Source organism: Engraulis encrasicolus, chromosome 4 (assembly GCF_034702125.1).
Source record: "Engraulis encrasicolus isolate BLACKSEA-1 chromosome 4, IST_EnEncr_1.0, whole genome shotgun sequence".
Taxonomy (NCBI): Eukaryota; Metazoa; Chordata; class Actinopteri; order Clupeiformes; family Engraulidae; genus Engraulis; species Engraulis encrasicolus.
The window spans coordinates 56,386,083-56,404,992 of record NC_085860.1 but is presented as its reverse complement, the minus strand read 5'-3'; the positions used below and the strand labels follow the sequence as shown (position 1 = coordinate 56,404,992).

Sequence of the window (18,910 nt, the reverse complement as noted above, 5' to 3'; positions counted from 1 at the left end):
GGATTTTTGTTTTGTTAGAGAAGCTTCTCCCCCAATATTCGTTAGGGTCAGTCTGCTAAAAGTAAAATCGGTGGATGGATTCAGCTGTAATTAATCATTTTTTAAATCCCATAGTGTCCCTTTAAAGGTTAATTACCAATTAACAATTAATTTATAGGTTTTAGTTGTGGTTGTACCAATTTATGTCTGAGCCCCCCAAAAAAGTCTACGTCGTTTTTAGTCTTTCACAAATCATTTTTGTTAGTCAGAATTTAGTTGACTAAAAGTTAGTTCTTAGTCTTAGTCACTTTTAGTCTTTCACAAATCATTTTTGTTTAGTCATTATTTAGTCGACTTAAAGTCCTCAACATTTTAGTCTCGTTTTAGTCTTTCACAGATCATTTTTGTTAGTCAGAATTTAGTCGATTAAACTCTCAAAAGGTTAGTCGACTAATATATTTAGTCTTAGTCTAGTCGACAAAATTAACACTGTCTCTTTGTTCACAAAAGAGGACCAAACCTTCGCAATAAGTTGATCAGAGCTAACATCTTGCCCCCTCCAAAGCAAACACTGTTAACTCCAATCAAGGAAGGGAATTATCCCTGTGGAAATTGTGCTCAGTGTCATAGTTCAGTGAAAACAAATACTTTTAAGCATCCTAGAACAGGTAAAAGGTTTGGAATTAGGGGAATAATCACATGCAACACAAAAAATGTTGTTTACATGTTAACATGCCCATGTGACAAAATTTACATTGGTAAAACCACCCGTCCTCTGAAACAAAGAATAAGTGAACATAAGAGCTCCATCAGGAGAAAAGATGAAAACTATCCTGTTGCCTGTCATTTTAATGATCTGTCACACCCTCTCTCTTCCCTTAGATTTCAAGGTATAGAGCAAGTAAGCCTACACAGAGGAGGTGACATCGACAGGAAATTATGCCAAAGAGAACTTTTTTGGATATATTCTCTAAATGCATTGCAACCATCAGGTCTAAATGAGGATTTTGACATGAGTGTGTTTATATAATTAAGAAATATGGATTTAATTCTCACAGCACGAAAAGGGGGATTTGTGACAATGAACTCGTCCCAAATCGCCCACGGACTTGCCTAACTTTCGTCTGATTTTGAGCGCTGAGAGAATGCGAAATTAACAGTTTTGGTGACACGTAAATCGCCCGGAAGCGAATCAAAGCCGTGGAGAGGTCTCACAGCAGGGTGTTAATGGCCCAACGATTAACATGAAAGGCAATGACAGCCAGCCCGGAACGCGGACTAGCCTTGCTCTTATTGGACGAAAAAGACACGTGACTCAAAGTAAAAGAGCTGCGCTGTTGGTTAGCAGGTTCGGCAGCTACGACCTTCTATTGGTCACGTTGGATTAATTTATGCATACCGTAGGCCTATACAGTAGGTCCGTATAATTATGCAAAAATTATTATTACTAATATACCTAGGTTGATTTTACTTTGTATATTCACATCATTATATTCACATCATTATAGACTGCACTGTGATGGGGCTTCAGCATGCATGATGTGAATTTATTGATAAAATGAAAATGAATGAAATGAAAATGATTTTTTTAAATGCTTTTAATATCACACCAAACAATGTACACACACTTAGACAGGAACCGTGCATTTCATAAATATACATAATTTAAAACTACACACATACCCTGCAAACAATATACTCTAGGCTATATGCAGTGATGTACAGTAGCCTACTCAGGTCACAAATGTACAACTCAGAAACAAACACGCATCTCTCTCCCAAGCGGCGTTTCCGATTGTCTCCCACGTCCTAACACTGGCCGTCAGAGCATTGAAGAAATCTTAATACTCAACAGCACTCAAATTTTGCCAAGTCGAACAGGTGAGGTCAGGCATAAACGCGTTGTCCTGACCGTCTGTTAAGACAATGCGATGCGACACAGAAAAGACGGGCGGCTCTCCGTGCATAGTGACTAAAAGTTAGCATCAACTTTGAAAAAGGGTCAAGTCACCATCAGAAGAAAACGGCCGTCTTGTAAAACATGTGTTTGAGTGAAACGGTAGACGGTAGGGACTTTGCGAGGCTATTTATTTAATGCCTACATATAACGTGACCCAAAATGTCTCTAAGCTGCACGTTGCAATACAGCCAAGTATTCGAGAAAACCTGATGCAGCCAGAGTCCAACAACTTCAATGCACCAGAAGTGAATTCGCCTTCTAGTTGGGTGCGTGCACAGACCTGTATTAACCGGTGCGTGCGTCACGTGTATTTAATAGAATATATGCGCATGTACAATTACAATACAGCTACCTTATTACCTGGAATATTTTTGAGGGCTGATATTACAAAAAGCTAGTAGGTAATTTTACTTTTCTTTTCTCTACCTACCATTCAACCATGAGTGGTTGGCTCTGTCCACACACCAGTTTGAACTAAATAACTAAGAATTTATTTTTTATTTTTTATTTTTTTTGGGGGGGGGATGAAAGGGGAAAATAAGTTCAAAAATGTAAAAAAAAAAAAAAAAACAATTTGGCAAAAAATAAATCAGAAAAAAACTGAATGAGGAAAAATAAAACGGATTTCATAGGCCCCTACGACAGGTTAGGTTTGGGAAGGGCACAATTCATAAAACTCAGAAACATACAATGCTTTTTCAAAAAAAGGGTTCTATGTTCCCCGCTGCATCCAAGTAGACTGCTGCCACATTGCTAAGAGCAGGTTGTTATTACACCTCTGACAGGTTAGGTTTAAGGATAGTTTTAGTCAGGGCACATACAAAAATGGATTTGAGTAAAAGTTGTCAATTCATAGTAAATACGTGGTAAATATTAAAGTAAGAGGAAAAATAGTACAGGTACAGCATTTTAGTGCAGACTATACAGGTATGTACAATATTATAAAGTAAACATTGCTGTTGATTATGTTCTTCAGCCGCCAATCATGCCAGCAGGGTCTACTGAAGGTCTCTGGTCACTGCTTCCTCGTCATACTGCAACAAGCACTCAGTCTCACTTCTGGGAGCTGTAGAAATAACAAATAAATAAATACTTCGTCATGCACCTCATATTGACATAGCAAATATATCAATAAGCAAGACATATTGAGCCCAACAGGGATAATCTTACACTATATCAGTTTTCTGTGGTCTCTTGTAAGATTGCCCATCACCATCCTGCAGGACACTACCGTCTCCCTGCCAGGATCTGTAGGATGTAAGAAAATAAATCAAAACATAGCAATGCACAGCATTGACAACTTATCTATAAAGTAGCACAAGTCATATTGACAATGTAGGACAGGGGTGGGGAACCTATGTCTCTAGGGCCGTTTGCGACCCTTGAGGCTGTTTTATCCGGCCCCCGATATAATTTTAATGCAATTCCATCTTCACATGAAATATGACATATTTTGTAAAGGAATCTTAGAAAATACATTAGCAATACAATTAAGTTATATTCAGGGAACCTGAAGTTGGCGTTTGTTTAAATGTGGCTTCCTTCAATATAGGCCTAAAGTGAAAGGGAAAATCCTGGTTTGTGTTCATAGTACGGCCCTTGGAGGACTTTTATGGCCCCTCGGATGAATTTGAAGTGGCCTTTCGAATGAGAAAGGTTCCCCAACCCTGACGTAGGCTATAGGTTAAGCTTACCCTCTTTCACTCTACTGTGCCCATTTCGGGTTGACCTCCACACGCGTCTGTAGCACAGCACACAGGATTGCAGGACACAGCATCCTGCAGGACACTGCAAAAAACAAGGGGAACTAATAAATGACCTGTCCAGTTCTATAAAAAAGAAAAGAAATTTGATGCAGTGCCAGAGCTGTGGTAAAAGTAACCTTGGTTGTATCATCTAGGACTAGGGTGTGTGTGAGTGTGTGGTAAATCCAGTGTTCACATTATTCAGATATGAGAATTAATTCATTAATTTTAACTGATATCACCACATACCGATATCAGTGCCATTTCACCCTGCCAAGACACTGGACCTTCTATGATCAGGGCGTCCTCGTCATACTGCAGCAGGCACCCTGTTGTTTCTACAGCTCCTAGAAGAGAGACAAATAAATTAAATACTTCGCCATGCATCTCATATTGACATAGCTAATGTATCAATGAGCAAGTCATATTGGTCACAAAGAAGTTAATCTTACATGCTTTCAGTCTTCTATGGCAAGACTGCTCCTCATAAGAGCTGTTAGGCCTTCAAGTGACTCGTCTTCGCCATATTATGAGACAGCAGCCTGTGAAAACATGGTAAACAGAATAACCCATTAACCTTGGGTCCTAATATAATACATGGACATAAACTAGCCTACATTATTTAGACAATGTCAGTAGACCTCCACGTGAAACAATAAGAAAAAGTGACCATGCATAATTTCAATTTCTTGAAGAGACCAGCTACACTTATTTGTGCAACAAGTGCTGTTTTGAGGACCCATACGTTTTAAGGACATGCTGCCTGCCTACTGTTGCAAATGCCAGGGTATTTCACATTGATTTCGGGGTGGCGTGCTCTATTGCAACACTTATTTGTGCAACAAGTGGTGTTTTGAGGACCCATACTTTTTAAGGACAGGTTGCCTACTGTTGCAAATGCCAGGGTATTTCACATTGATTTCCAAACTATTTCTTTCCTAACTACAGGGACGTTAGTCGAGTAATGACGCTACGACCAAGCTACTAGGGAATGTCATTAAACTAGTCGCTTCGCTACTGCCCAGCACTGAAAACCAACATACCCAGACGGCACACCAATCTTGCCAACGTCGCCTAGATGCATTTTGCCGCTGTAAAATACATTGGCAAGACGTCCAAGCGTTAGTTCATCAGCGAAATGCCGGGCAGACGTGAAAAATGAGCAGTGCCCAGCAACTAGTTGATGAGCTAACGCAATAGCATGCTAACGGTAGCCTTTGTCAATCTTAAGCGCTGGGAGATGGTCACTCCCATGTAAGATCACTCCCGGACGTGTAGTCCCAGGTGATTCTATCAATCCCAGGCGTTCTATCCCACCCGATTACATTTCTCGTATTATCATACACTACCACATACAAGCAATTTAGGGTTAGGTTTAGGGTTAAGGTAAGGGTTAGGTTTAGGGTACGTAACAAAAAAACTAGCATCAAAAAGATAACTAGCTCGGTGGGCTCGATAGTCTGGCTAGTGGGAGCGAATCGACTGGGGATCGAACCGCGCTGGGAGCGACAAACTGGGAATCATCTTTAGGCAGGGGAAAGGCAATTGAGAACGAGCAATGTCAAACAACTTTCCATCAACAAGTATACTTAACATATTCACCGTTTCACTACTGCATTTTGTCATTACGATGCTCGCAAGTTATCAGAATTTACTAGCGTACAGCAGCAACAAGAGTAGTCACATTCATTGAGGGGACTTGTGCTACAACTTAGCAATGGCGGATCTGTGTTCAGAGGAGCTATTCAATCGCTCTTGAGTACTGAAACTTTAAACCACAGTTGAGTAAAATTTACTTACATGTATGTGAAGCCCATTTTCCGTTGGTATGTGAGGAACTTTCCCCCATATCGCCAAGAAACTTGTAACAGTGAAACCACACAGACAGCGCGTGGTGCTGTTCAGATAGGTCGGTGTTGTTGATGACCGCGGTAGATGGCTTCTTTGTGGCTTGTGTGTGGAATTCGCATTGTGCGAATTAGTTGTACTGCCACCTAAAGGCTTGGTGTAGAACTAATTTAACCAGAGACAGTCTGTTTTGAACTTCCTTGAACAATCCTTGCTAGTTCAGAATAATTTAAAAACCAGAGTGGCCAAGCACATTGATGTTTTTCCTCAAAAGCAGGGGTGAGGAACCTTTTTAATTCCAAGGGTCACTTCAAAATGTAGGCTATGTCCAAGAAAGATCATTCAGATGTTTCTATTCTGATTTCTATTCGGTTCATTTAAATGTTTATAGCACCGATCGAATTGTTTGATCAACTTCATTTCTGAGCTTATAGTATCATAATAAAATGTACTGACAGCAGAGCTGTGGCTAGAAGAAAGGTTTAATGCAGGGGTGGGGAACCTTTTTCATTCGAAGGGCCACTTCAAATTCCTACCATGGTCATAAAATCCTCCGGGGGCCGTACTATGAACACAAATCAGGATTTCCCCATGAAATTTAGGCATATATAGACACCATTAGGCCTATATAGACATATAGACACCTTTAAAGGTAGACACATTTAAAAACAGTCCCCACCTTTTCTAGGTCCCCTGAATATAGGCCTAACTTAATTGCATTGGAAATGTAATTTCTAAGATTCCTTTAGGCCTGCAAAATATGTCATAGGCCTATTTCATGTGAAGTTGCAAAACATTATAATGATATCAGGGGCCGGATAAAACGGCCTCAAGGGCCCTCGAGACATAGGTTCACTACCCCTGGTTTAATGGTTAGTGATTCTGAAAAACACCACTGGGCAGCGTGAACAAACATACACACAGACACACACACACACACATTTTAGTAAAAGGCCAAAAAATGCCCTAGGGCCCCCAACAATCCCATTGCCTAGGGACCCCAAAATCCTAGAAACAGGCCTGCCGACCCCCCACTCCCTCCCACCCACCTGACCTCACCCCACCCCACCCCACTTGAAATTGACTGTAGCAGCTCCCGACCTGATCACTGGCATTTACATATTAAAGGCTCTCCTAAGAAGGGGATGGGAGGGGGGCATGGGGGAGCCGCAAATGCTGTGGCTTGAGGTATGAGGCAGTTTAAGGTGCAAAACTCATCCACATATTCCTCTTTTCATGCAGTGTCTGAACTGTTTGTGCTCTGATTTATGATGGCTAATGCCTGATGTCTGCAAAGCATGGACTTGTTCTTGTTTTCTCTGTTTATGTTTCATGTTTGTCTTTCACTACATTTCCCAGAATGCTTCACTGACTCAGAGTGCTGCACCACAGGTGCCAGTAATGATGTATATTAACCACAAGCACTGTTTGTATGCACTCTGCCTGATGAAGGTCTAAGGACCGAAAGCTTGCAAGTCAAGTAAAGCTTCTTTGCACAAAAATAGACCTGAAGTGTGCGGATTGCCTTCTTTTTATACAGAAATTTCTACTGAATCCTGCACCTTCTAAACAGATGAGCGGTGGCCTATCACAACTTAAATAAATAATAAAAAAAAGCAGAATTAATCAGCCGTTTATTTTTGGAAGGTGATTAGTATTTGGACGCCTTTTACGTGGGCTTCAAAATATCTTCAAAATATCTGTGATTCCGCTACTGAATAGGTCTACACCTCATTCACAAGATTGGACACTGAATGTCAGCTTTGTATGGATCTACTGAAATGCACCCCCATTTCTTTCCTGGCAGTATGGCATATTGCTTCTTTGACTTTCACACACACTCACACACACACACACACGCACGCGCACGCGCACACACACGCACACGCACACGCAGCTGTGGTTGATGGTTAAAAATGTAAGAGTGGTTCATCACATGTGCCATGGCATTCCAGTATCATGGTTTTAGTGTCCTTGAAGAACCTATGAACTAATTTAAATGTTTACTTTGGGTTACAATGTAGTTGGAGGACCTAGAATCCAGATCCAGACCCAGACTCCCTGTGTCTGAGGCTGAATAACAGACTAAAAACTTGATGCCCCCACCACTGTGTGTAACTGTGAAAACTGCTTAGTCTCATTAGACCAAAGAAGCATTAGACACCTGCCTAGATGATTGTTATTGACCTGGCCATACCTGGAGTTTTTTTTTTCAAGAAAGACAGCTGTTAGGACTTGTTATCATATTGGGCTTTTGGTCCATCATCACAGAAGAACCCTTTTACTAAAGGCGGTGCATATCTGAGTGTTATTGAGCTTTCCCTATGAACATTTGAAAGTCAAAAATGAGTTTTGAAAGTCTCTTCTCTGATGGGATTCAATTGCACCTGCTTTGATGCATGAATTCTGCTTCTGTCAGGTGAAGAAAAGGATAGTCCTTAAAACTTTATAACATGGTTTCCACAATTAAACATGGTGGTGGAAGCATCATTCTGTGGCACCCTCAGCCACAGGAAACATTGTTTGGGTGTACGGCACCATAAAAACAGAACATTATGATAGAATGTGTAAGGTGACCATGCAAAAATAAGGTCATAGAGGAAGCTAAGCTCTTCACTGGATCTTCCAATAAGATAATAACCCAAAACTTTCATCCAAAATTGTTCAAATGTTCTTCAAGGATGCCAAAACCATGGTCATGGTGTGGTTCAGATCTCAATCCTTTAGATAGTCTTTGAGGAGTGCTGAAAATGAATGTCCATCCTCAACATCCATTCAAATTTGGACCAACTTTACTATTTGCAATGAAAAAATGGTCCAACATCCCTGGTAGGGCATGTGCCATTATAGTTAACAACTACTCAAAGTGCCTGATGTCAGTTTTGGTTCATAGCACTCTATTGACTATTAATGATAAGGGGGGTAATAATTTCGTCCTTGCCATTTTTACCCTTTTTTGTTTAAACTCATTCTGAAAATGGAAAAATCCAAATTCAACTCATTGGACACTATCTCCATCAGTGTATTTGTTTCCAGAATAACAGAAACGGTTCATAATGGTCATTCTGACTGATAAATCAAGAGAGATGTCTAATTTCAGGAGGGGGGCTAATAATATCGTCCTCAACAGTATGTGATGTTGTGCTGCTGTACACTACATGTATACTGCCCTACATAGCAAAAAGGCAGCTGTGCATAGCTCCAAACTGAGTAAAATTACTTCAATTATTCAGCTGTATTGACATGTGGCTGTTTTGTGACTCTATACTCTATATCATTTGCAGATCAATCATTTCATTTCATTTCAAATCATAATAAATAATTTTCATTTTCAGTAACAGTTGATTTACTGCCTGTTTTTGCTTTGTAGGGCTGTGTAGCAAGTCAACTAAATCCTTTTATATTACAGTAGTTGTATTGTATGTGTTGACCTGGCGGTATATGCAATGTTGTGCCACTTGTACACCGTAGGCCAGGGTTTCCCAAACTGTGGTGCGTGCGCGAGCTTAATAGAGCAATGGTGGATATGTGAGTTTTCATTCAGCATTAATGAACATTAAGTAGTTGTATGGTGAATTGTATGCTGGAAGGGTCCATCTGAAGTGTAGTTTAACTCCCAGACTATTGGAAAAGAGGATTCCCCAAATCAACTGTGCATAATGTGCAGTGAATGCGCAGTAAATCTTACTTCTGTGGCCATTAGCACACCAAAATCTTCGCTTAGGGGGTGCGCGAACCACACTGAAATGTACAAGGGGGAAAAAAGTTTGGGAACCGCTGCCGTAGGCCATATTCTGGACCAGGAGGGTGCGTGCGTGGAGCACTGTGTCCCAGGGTCCTTCGCCAACGCGCAGACGCTGTCTGTGGTGATGGTTGGGATAAGTTACTACATGTTTACAGTAGTCTGTCAGTGCCATTTCAGTTAGGAAAGGTAGGTTTCCATGGCCGGGAAATGCCAGTAAAATGTTGTACTGTTGTTACTGCAGACAGGTATCTTCTTCTCAAGCTCATAAAGTTGAAGCTTATCAGCTTGTCAATGTGCGCATGCGTTTCCTGCAAAAGGTTAGATGGGCTTTCAGATACACAGACGATACGTCCCCAACTACATTTCCCTTAAGGTTTGTGGTTTCAGATAATTTATTCATTCATTCATTCATTTATTCATTCATAATTCATTTATATGCTCTTGCTTTGTATGTCTGTGGCGGTGATGGTTGGGATGAATTACTTAATGTTTACAGTAGTCTGTCAGTGCCATTTCAGTTATGGAAGGTAGGTTTCCATGGCCGGGAAATGCCAGTAAAATGTACTGTTGTTTCATGTACTGTCAAATGTAGGCCTACTGTTGTTTCATGCATTAATAATAGCATCCTACAGATTAGGAACTCATCCAAAACGAATTGAAGGCAAGTCAAGCAATTGTACAGTGTGTTCCATGATTGTTTGTAGTTATTTTTTTGGGGGGGGAAAGTGTGTTTTAGAACTGAAATTGGAGTGTAAAGAAGGAATTGTGTTTGGCCTTCAGTGGCATTGGTTCATGGGTAAATGAGTGAGATGTTTTCAGAATTGTGTATCAAGTAGGCCTACCTGAAATTGTGTATAAACAACCAATAAACACCATTAACCTGGCTCAGAATGGTGAAGACAGGCGATAGATGCCATAGGCATAGCTTCCATCACTCCCCTCTCAAACTTGTGTTGGTTGATTTTTCATTCGTATCTTTTGTTTTCTTTGATAATAGCCATCTTTGATGAGGTGCCAAACAAGTTTTAAGTGCCTGTTTGATCAGTTCACAAGAGGACGCTGTGAAACACCTCAGTGTGAGCTGGTGCATCATGTAATCAGTTCAATGTTCTAAGTACTAAGTGCGGTTCAAAACACTAAGTAAATGTCTTTCACACCATCTACTACACTTGCAATTGTACCAGAGCCTTCAGATCTGTCATCAGTTTATATTAGGTCTTTTGTTCACTTTTAAAGTTGTGACATGTAGCTGAGGGGTATGTTGTAACACATTTGACAGTCTTCACTTCAGGTGTACAATGTAAAAAAAATGGTCTTAGGAAGAAACGTCTAGTGCTCATTTGTAGCTGAGATGTGTGTGTTGGTATTCTATTATCTTTTGACAATAAAGGACACACTTTTTACTTTACGTTCTCTAGTCAGCTTCCCACACCCTGCCAGGCGATGATGACCGAAAATAAAAGGCTATAGGCCTACCACGCAAACAGGTGTTCTTCTCTAGAAGGCATTCAGCCGGCAACATGATGTTTCCATGCCTTTATAGTCGAAAGGCAGTTTGGGTTTTAAGGCTCATTTTATTTATTATATCCCCGAAATGTGGAGCATCGGGGATGTAATGGTTTTGTGTGCGCCGCAACCGCCGCGTTAGGTCTTTTGTGTTGACGCGATAACTTTTGAACGGATGGTTGGATTTGTCCCAGATTGGGTGTGTGAATGCTCTAGGGTGGGTTCATCAACTGATTAGAGTTTGGAGGTCAACACTTTCAAGATGGCCGAATACAAGATGGCCGATTTTTTGTTTGGCTCATAACTTCTGACCGGGTGGATGGATTTGTCCCAGATTTGGTGTGTGAATGCTCTAGGGTAGGTTCATGAACTCATTCGAGTTTGGAGGTTAACACTTTCAAAATGTCGGATTTTTTATTTGGCCCATTACTTCTGACTGGGTGGGTTGATTTGCCCGGTAACACCTTATTTTAATGGTCCACCATTTCAGTGAATCTACCATATTAGGTACAGTGTAATAACCAGTGTAACTATATTTAATACCATATAATACTAGTGTAATACCAGTGTAACAATATGCAATACCAGGTACAGTGTAATAACAAGTGTAACAATATTTAATACCATGTAATACTAGTGTAATACCAGTGTAACAATATGCAATACCATGCAATACCAATTACACACAAATACATGAAGTAAGTACAAAATTGGTACATGTTGTTACACTGGTAATACATGGTATTAAATATTCTTACACTGGTTTATTACACTGTACCCGGTATATCCACTGCAATAGTGAACCATTAAAACAGTGTTACCAATTGCCCCATTTTTGCTTAATTTTCACAATAGTCGTTTGGTTTTAAGCCTATACACGTCATTGATATTAAATATATTTATTTTATATTATGTATTTATTATATATGTTTATGAAAAGGTGGACGGGAGTGGTAGGGATGATGGGGGACTGGAAGCGTCGCGTTTCAGGGATATACCTTAAAGGTACACTGTGCAGGAAATGGTCAGAAAAGGTACTGCTACTGTGCTGGGCCTCGTTTCCCGATAACGATAGTTCTTAGCCTTACGTGTGTCGTTAACCAGTGATCCTACGAATGTTCTTAGATTTCCTACGACTGTTTCCCAAAGACACTCGTACATGAACGCGCGTGCACAGCCTCTAAGATCATTCGTAGCGTCGCTCTTAAGGATCGCTGTCCACATATGTGGTGCTGAAGTGTCCTCGGAGTGAACTGCGCCGTCATGCTGCTAAACCATTTGCAAAATGTAATCGTGTGTCAGTATCAAAAGTTGTTTTCTATAAGGGTGGGACTACATTTGTAGCAGTTTGCAACTATCGACAGGAGTTATTGTTGGCAAATGAAATAAAATGCACACACACAATGAAATCATGCAAAACCATGAGTTACGCCGTTAAACCAAAGCGCGTAAAGTTGGCTACCGTGCTTAATATTTAAAAAGAAAAGTAGGCCTAGGAGTTCCAAATTGGGAGGCGCATTTTGGGAGCGGCGCGCAAAGTACCGTGCACTCAAGGCTTTAACAACTGTGAGGAACATTTTGCACGGCAGTCTGCTGTTATTAAAACAAAAAATCTACACTAATCCCCATCGCTGCCTTTTTTATGTCATAGTGTCGTGGTTTCCAATCGATGTGACAATCACCAGACCATGTGATTATGGGATAAAATAGAGGTAAGTTAGAAGACAATTCAATCAATAGGCAAATACACCAGCATAGATTGTTGATGGAGACTTTATTAACTCGACTCAGGTTAGGGACATTGTACAAACAAGTTCAACGTACAAGTTTCCAATGCAATACATCTTAGACTTGAAACATTTCAGCAAGACAACAAGTTTCTGCAAAACCAAAGTTTTCCCAAAGGCTAAGTTTTTCTCAGAGACTAAGTTTTCTCAGAAACTAAGTTTTCCTCAGAGACTGAGTTTTTCTCCGAGACTAAGTTTTTCTCGGAGCCTAAGTCTTTCCAATAAACTAAGTCCCATAAACCAAAGTCGAGAATTACTTACTGCAAAAGCCAGACAGCAAACCGCGAAGTTGATCAACTGAGGAGATGCTTCAGGTGGTCTCTGGGACTCCGTTGGCAAAAATCCTCTCGAGCTCTGGGCTCGTCGTCTTTTATGCTCCCAGGTGTGGGGCATCTTGTGCACCTGACCAATCCCTGTCCTTTGTCCACCTGGATTGACCACCTCTCGGCCAATCGAATATCAGATGACGTTATGATATGTCGGGGAAATTTTATAATCGTGGATTTATTGACGGGAGTTTTCCAAAAAGAATAAGTTTCGAGGAGGTTTTTGGGTTTTTAATTAATTCTGAACAGTGACATCATGTGCTTTCCAGAGGCGATTCTAGGTTCAAATGGGGCCCCAAGCGAAAGTGCAAAAGAATGAACTTCTGCACCAAAATCACCACTACTGTAGTATAGTATAGGCTGCTATCCATTGTCTAGGAGCTCAGGGGTCCCAATCGATTGTTGGTCTTGGTATCTAGCTAGTGGCTAGATACGCCTCTGGTGCTTAAATCATTTTCTTCATTAAAACTGGGAGCAGGTATCAGACCTGTCACCTAGACTTTGTTATCTATAACTTATGTCCAGATCTAACGAAGTTGCAGTATGTACATTGTGTTTCGATCCTACATGCAGGGACGTTACTGGGCCTGGGACAAAGCAATTTGAAAGGGCCTCTGACCCAATGTATACTGTGTATTGAGGACCCAATTATGGGCCTCCTCTGTTGGTGTCCCTGCCTACATGGACGAGGAAACTCCCGTTTTGTTCTTTTGGAGTCACGGGCATACAGGTGCACTCAAGCAAGGCACACAGTAAATTCCACAATGCCCATTCAACACCCAGAGAGCAGGCCTGGATTTAAACGAACTCTATAAGTGTTGAACTAACGCTGCAACACCCACTGTGCAGTTTCGGTTTAGCAACATCTGCTGCTAGTTGAATCTTCTAGGTCGTCGCGCCCCTTGGTCTCTTACAATGGGGAACTTCCCAGCGACGGCCTAGCTTCACGTAGACTTTCAGTCAGCCACATTATATGCATGTGGAGAGGGATTCTCTATTAGTATATGGTCATATCTAAGGATAACCACCTTTATCTTTTTTCATAACTAGAGTTTTAATAAGAACTAATTTAACGCCTACCTAATGTACTAATTAATATGTTTTTCTTCTCCTCACTTTAAGGCATGGGCATGTAAGCTAAGGCACACACACACACACACACACAGGCCCACATGCAAGCCTCCTCGTACAGGCAGTGCTGCACACCTGCATTTGGCAGACTGCCCATCATTGTCTCTGTCAAGCGTGGCTGCTCTTACTAACACACATACACACACTCTGGCTTTCTGAGTCTCTGTTCAACATAAGAGAGTAGTTAAAATATTTAAAGTAAGAACTGAAACATGCAGATATAATAGAAATAAAAGTATATAAACGTAATAATAGTAATATAATTATAATGCAAGTAGTATAATATACGGTTCGTTTTTATTATCCTTTAGGTGCAAGCACAAACTAATCTGTCACTCTATATACCAGATTTCCTCCACATATTCCCCCCTTTGAGGCTTATCAAGCCTCATGAGAGTGTGAGTTCCATCTGGTATCCTTCTAGGGACCTTTGCACTCCCGAGACGGTTCTTGAATGAAATTTCCCTGTTTTATACGTTTCCTACATCATTATCTAAGTACATCTTATAGTCTTAACGATTACATGTTATAGATACAGATAATATGCTACTACTCCTAACTAGAAATATATATATGGGTTTGCATAAGCATAAGTATAATCGTCAGAGTGATCCTTATTTGATCAACTCCCCTAGGTACTAACACTACTTCATCTATTCTAAGATCCTTGGGTCTCCCGGGAGGGGCCCATGCCTATCCTCTTTAACTTCCCAGACTTCTTCTTTTACTGAGGGAACCTCTATCGGCGGATCTGCATCACGCAAGACCCTTTTGATAGGTACTTCTTCGGGCACATGGTTACGACTACTTTCAGCTGGTCAAGTCAGGCTTCCGACTGGGTGAACCCCTGCCTTGGGCGTTCCTTCACTCTGCAGGAGCCTCACTAGCATCGCTTTGCGCTAGCATCGCTTTGCTAGGGGTCACTTTGCCAGTGGTCACGTCCCTTCTCGGGGAATCACCATCCACTTGTCGTGTCAACCATCCAAGCTAAGTAGCGTCACGTTTTTACGTTCAGGCCTTTTGAGTTCCCTCAAACTGGGTTTCTTCTTTTTACAGAATTTCGCCTTCTTTTTAGATTTAGGATGGACCTCTCCTGGGGGACCTCAAGTCATCGCTTTTTAGGCTGATTAACATGTGGTTACATATAACGCATATATCTGTATAATATAGTGAGCACTCGGCCTAATCATAATACTACTTAATCTATGTATAATAAATCTAATCGTACACTAATCTAAGCATTAAATAATAAAAGTACTAATAAACTAATAAACTAATTATAATCATAAAATAATCATAATGATAAGTGTAATAAGCAAGCGGAAATCTACCCTAACCACAGAGATCACGGGCGGCCTTGCGTGTGAGGGCTAGTCCTCAAAAGAAAAATTAACGTTACCTATATCGAATATATAAAAGCTTCTACATGCAGATGTACCCCCAGCCCAGCCTATGCAACCAGTCTGCCTCCTTCTACACTCCCTTTCACTCCCTTGGACTACTGTTTGCATAAGTCGGGCACACATGAGGTATTATGTACAGAAAACCCTCAATCGTCCTTCGTTATCCCAGGCAGTTAAAGCCTTGGCCATCTAAGTGGTCCAGCAAAGTGTCGGGCACCACACCGTTTTCAGTCCACATGACTGGCTGACACTGTATTCGACTAAAACTCTCCCTAACAACCTTTTCACACCTTGCAACTTCTCAGTTGATCAACAGATTTTCATGTACTACAACACAGTTATATAGCGACCCTTGTTCCTCCAAAAGAATTAAAATGCTAAACCGACATAACTTAGGAAAGAACCTCCTGCTTGTCACGGTAGAGATAACAAAATAAACACAAAGGCAGTTTAACATAGTTAATAAACAAAAAGCACGAAATAAATCAGAACATAAAAAATGAGAAACACAGGTCGCAACTTAAAACAACGTAGGTCATAGAATAAAATAAAACGAAATAAACTTAGAGAGATTTTCTGAAAGAGGAGAAAGAAATAAAAGTCAATCGCTCCTATAATGTCTCCACCAACTTCCAAATATAGTTAATGATAATAATAATGCGAAGAATGGAATAAAATAATATGAAATAAAATAGAATATAAAGGATAAGAAATAAAAATTAAAATAGAAGAAAGTATAAGGAATGCAAGAAATAGAATCAGTACACAAAGTAAAGAAAGTAACCCGAGTAAAGAAATAGGTAAATCTTGGCATGACATAAAACAAAATGTAAGAATAAACCATGTAAGATAGAAATAACCAGCTAGAATAATACCACTCAAGATGAACAAATGGAGATCTGTGTGAATTGAAACAAATTTAACAAACTCCCTACCTCCCCCCTTTGCGACACTAGCTTTCGCATACAGGGAGTTTCACACTCGACTTGACTGCACTGCAAATTAAGGGGGTCTTCAAACAAGATGAAAAACATTACAATTAAGGGGAAAAGTACTCAAAACAAGTGAAATAATCTGTCCATGCAGCAAGTGAATTTCACTTGGTAAGATTTCTTAAAATAAGATTTCCGAAAGACTTGTTTCTAGATTTAATGGAGGCATTTGGAAGGCTTAAAACAAGACAAATATGCTCATTATGAGACGAAATGACTTGGGTTTCAACTTTTTCTAGCCCTAAATTAAGTGAAATATACTAAATACTAGATTAAATTTCTTGAAAAGCAACCGTTTGCAACCTCAAAGTAAGTGAAACATACTGAAAACAAGCATATCAAAATACTGGTTTTAAGATTATACATCTTGAAAAGCAACTTTTCGCTACCTCAAAATGAGTGAAACATACTGAAAACAAGGCTTATTAAAAATGCGCTGGGCTACTTTTTTCCACACGTTAGCGATGAAGCTCCGCCCATTGTCACTGGAAATAGTCTCAGGAATTCCAAAACGGGGTACCAGTTCTCTTGTCAAAAAGTTAGTAACAGTCTTCTCATCCTGCCTTGGGCTGGGACAAGCTTCAACCCATCTCGAGAATCTACACACCACTACTAACACATATCTCATACCTCTCACTGTTTTGATCATGTCTATGTAGTCCATTTGTAAATGTTTAAACGGTCCATCTGGAAGGGGAATGTGCCCTAGGGGTCGTGGAGCTGTACCTTTTCTAATGTTGTTCATACTGCAGATTCTACAATGTCGAAGGACAAAGGATATTCTGTCTTGTGGCCCAGGGGCCCAGAATCCTGATTTGAGGACTTGGGTTTTTACCTCCCCTTTGGCACAATGATCAGGTTCATGAGCAACCCAGATAATAGTATCTAAGAAGCTATGTGGTGCTACTATTCTCCCGTCAACAAATCGCCAAAGACCAGTTTGGTCTTGTACTGCACCCCGCTCTTCCCAAACTTGTTTCTCCCATTCGGAAGCTGCTTCTTGTATGGGTCTTATATGATCATAGTAAAATTCAGGTATTGTTAAGTTTGTTCTTCCTCGCTCACGGATGGGTATCACACGCCCCCTTAGTACCCGCCCTGCAAATTCTCTATTTGTTTCGTCTGTCGGGCTCCAGGACTCGGTGTCATCCTCAGAGTCTCCCTGCACTGGGCATTGAAGCCTCTTTGCAGGTATTGGTATGGATGTACCCTTAGGTATGCATGGGAAGTCAGCACATAAAGGACAGTCTGCTCGTTGGCAGAGAGCACATATTAATGGCTCGAAGTGGTGAAAGTGTTCATCTCCTATTCCGGAGCTACACCACTCGCAACCCTCGTTTTGCCCCTTCATGTAGGGGCAGGGCAACCCTCTCACCTGATGGTAGTGGGGGTGTGGGTCTACCAATACTCCCATGGTTTTCTCTTCCTCTAGTTCTGGGGTCAATTTCTTCATATAGTGCTTATGGCCTTCTACCCACATCCTTGCTTTCTGCTTTCGTCCCTTTCTGAGTGCTATTGACTCATCTTCTGAGTCTTCTTCCCAATTAGGCTCGCGGTCCTCTACCCAGTTGCAGAGGCCTGATTTCTCTTGTTTCCAATATTTTCCCATCACTACTGCACTAAGATATTTAGTTAATACAACTGCCTGGCACAGGTCAGGCACAAGTATATCTACTCTATGCCTGCCTATGCACTCTTCAGCTGCTTCTAGTAATGCGGCCATGCTAATGGCTGGGTCATGTCCATACACCCCACATCCGAATAATGTGATGGTTATCACTCGGGCTTCATATGCTGTACATGCCTGGAATGCATTCTTGTATAACCCTTTCAATACTTGGGCAGACCCTTCAGGCCCAGTCAATCCATTCCTGTATACCATAGGGACGTGTATTATACGATGAAAGGCCCAACCTAAGTTATATGGTTTGGTTTCAAACACTTCTCCTGGCTGTAAAGGGCCTATCTGAGATATCCGGGTCTCACATTCTTCTTGATAGTCATTTCCTGCCAAGTGTTGGATAATTCCTGACACTCCCCCTATATTTGTGAGGTATTGGTCTGTTGGGTTCACCAGGGAATTTCCTAAGTTCGAGGGCGTATATTCTTGTAAAAATACTGGTCTTACGCTGATATTTAATGCTGTTTCTCTGGATACTAATCCTCTAGTAATTGGTATAGGTGTTCGGTTATCTGGATTTGGTACCATCCTCCCCTGTGCTTCATACCCAAACTCCTTTTCTGGCGGGTAACATGGTGTCAGGGTATCGTGGTTCACAATATCTGGTGGCACACTCCGGGCATTCTGACCTCTGACAAAGAGCACATACTAATGGCTCGACCGTATGTTTGTGATTCTGATTGTCTATCCACTGTGAGCACCACTTACACTCTTCTTTGGATGGGAATGGACATGGTGCTGGGCACCTAACTCGCACTCCCCTTTTTGCCATTATATGCCATTGGATGGTGGCTGGTTGTACTACCA

General features: G+C 41.0%; 1 long non-coding RNA gene across 3 annotated transcripts; it reads right to left on the bottom strand.

Annotated features, from left to right (window-relative positions):
* Positions 1-2,463: 2,463 nt before the first annotated feature.
* Positions 2,464-6,185, bottom strand: LOC134447004 (uncharacterized). 3 transcript variants are annotated; one of them, XR_010034559.1, is made up of 6 exons: positions 5,485-6,185; positions 4,137-4,226; positions 3,934-4,031; positions 3,634-3,727; positions 3,110-3,187; positions 2,464-3,005 (listed from the first exon to the last, which is right to left on the bottom strand). It is a non-coding gene; the product is annotated as an uncharacterized LOC134447004 (long non-coding RNA). The 3 variants fall into 3 exon arrangements; XR_010034558.1 differs by having other exon boundaries at positions 3,934-4,226; XR_010034557.1 differs by lacking the exon at positions 5,485-6,185 and having other exon boundaries at positions 3,934-4,782.
* Between the last annotated feature and the right edge of the window lie 12,725 nt (positions 6,186-18,910).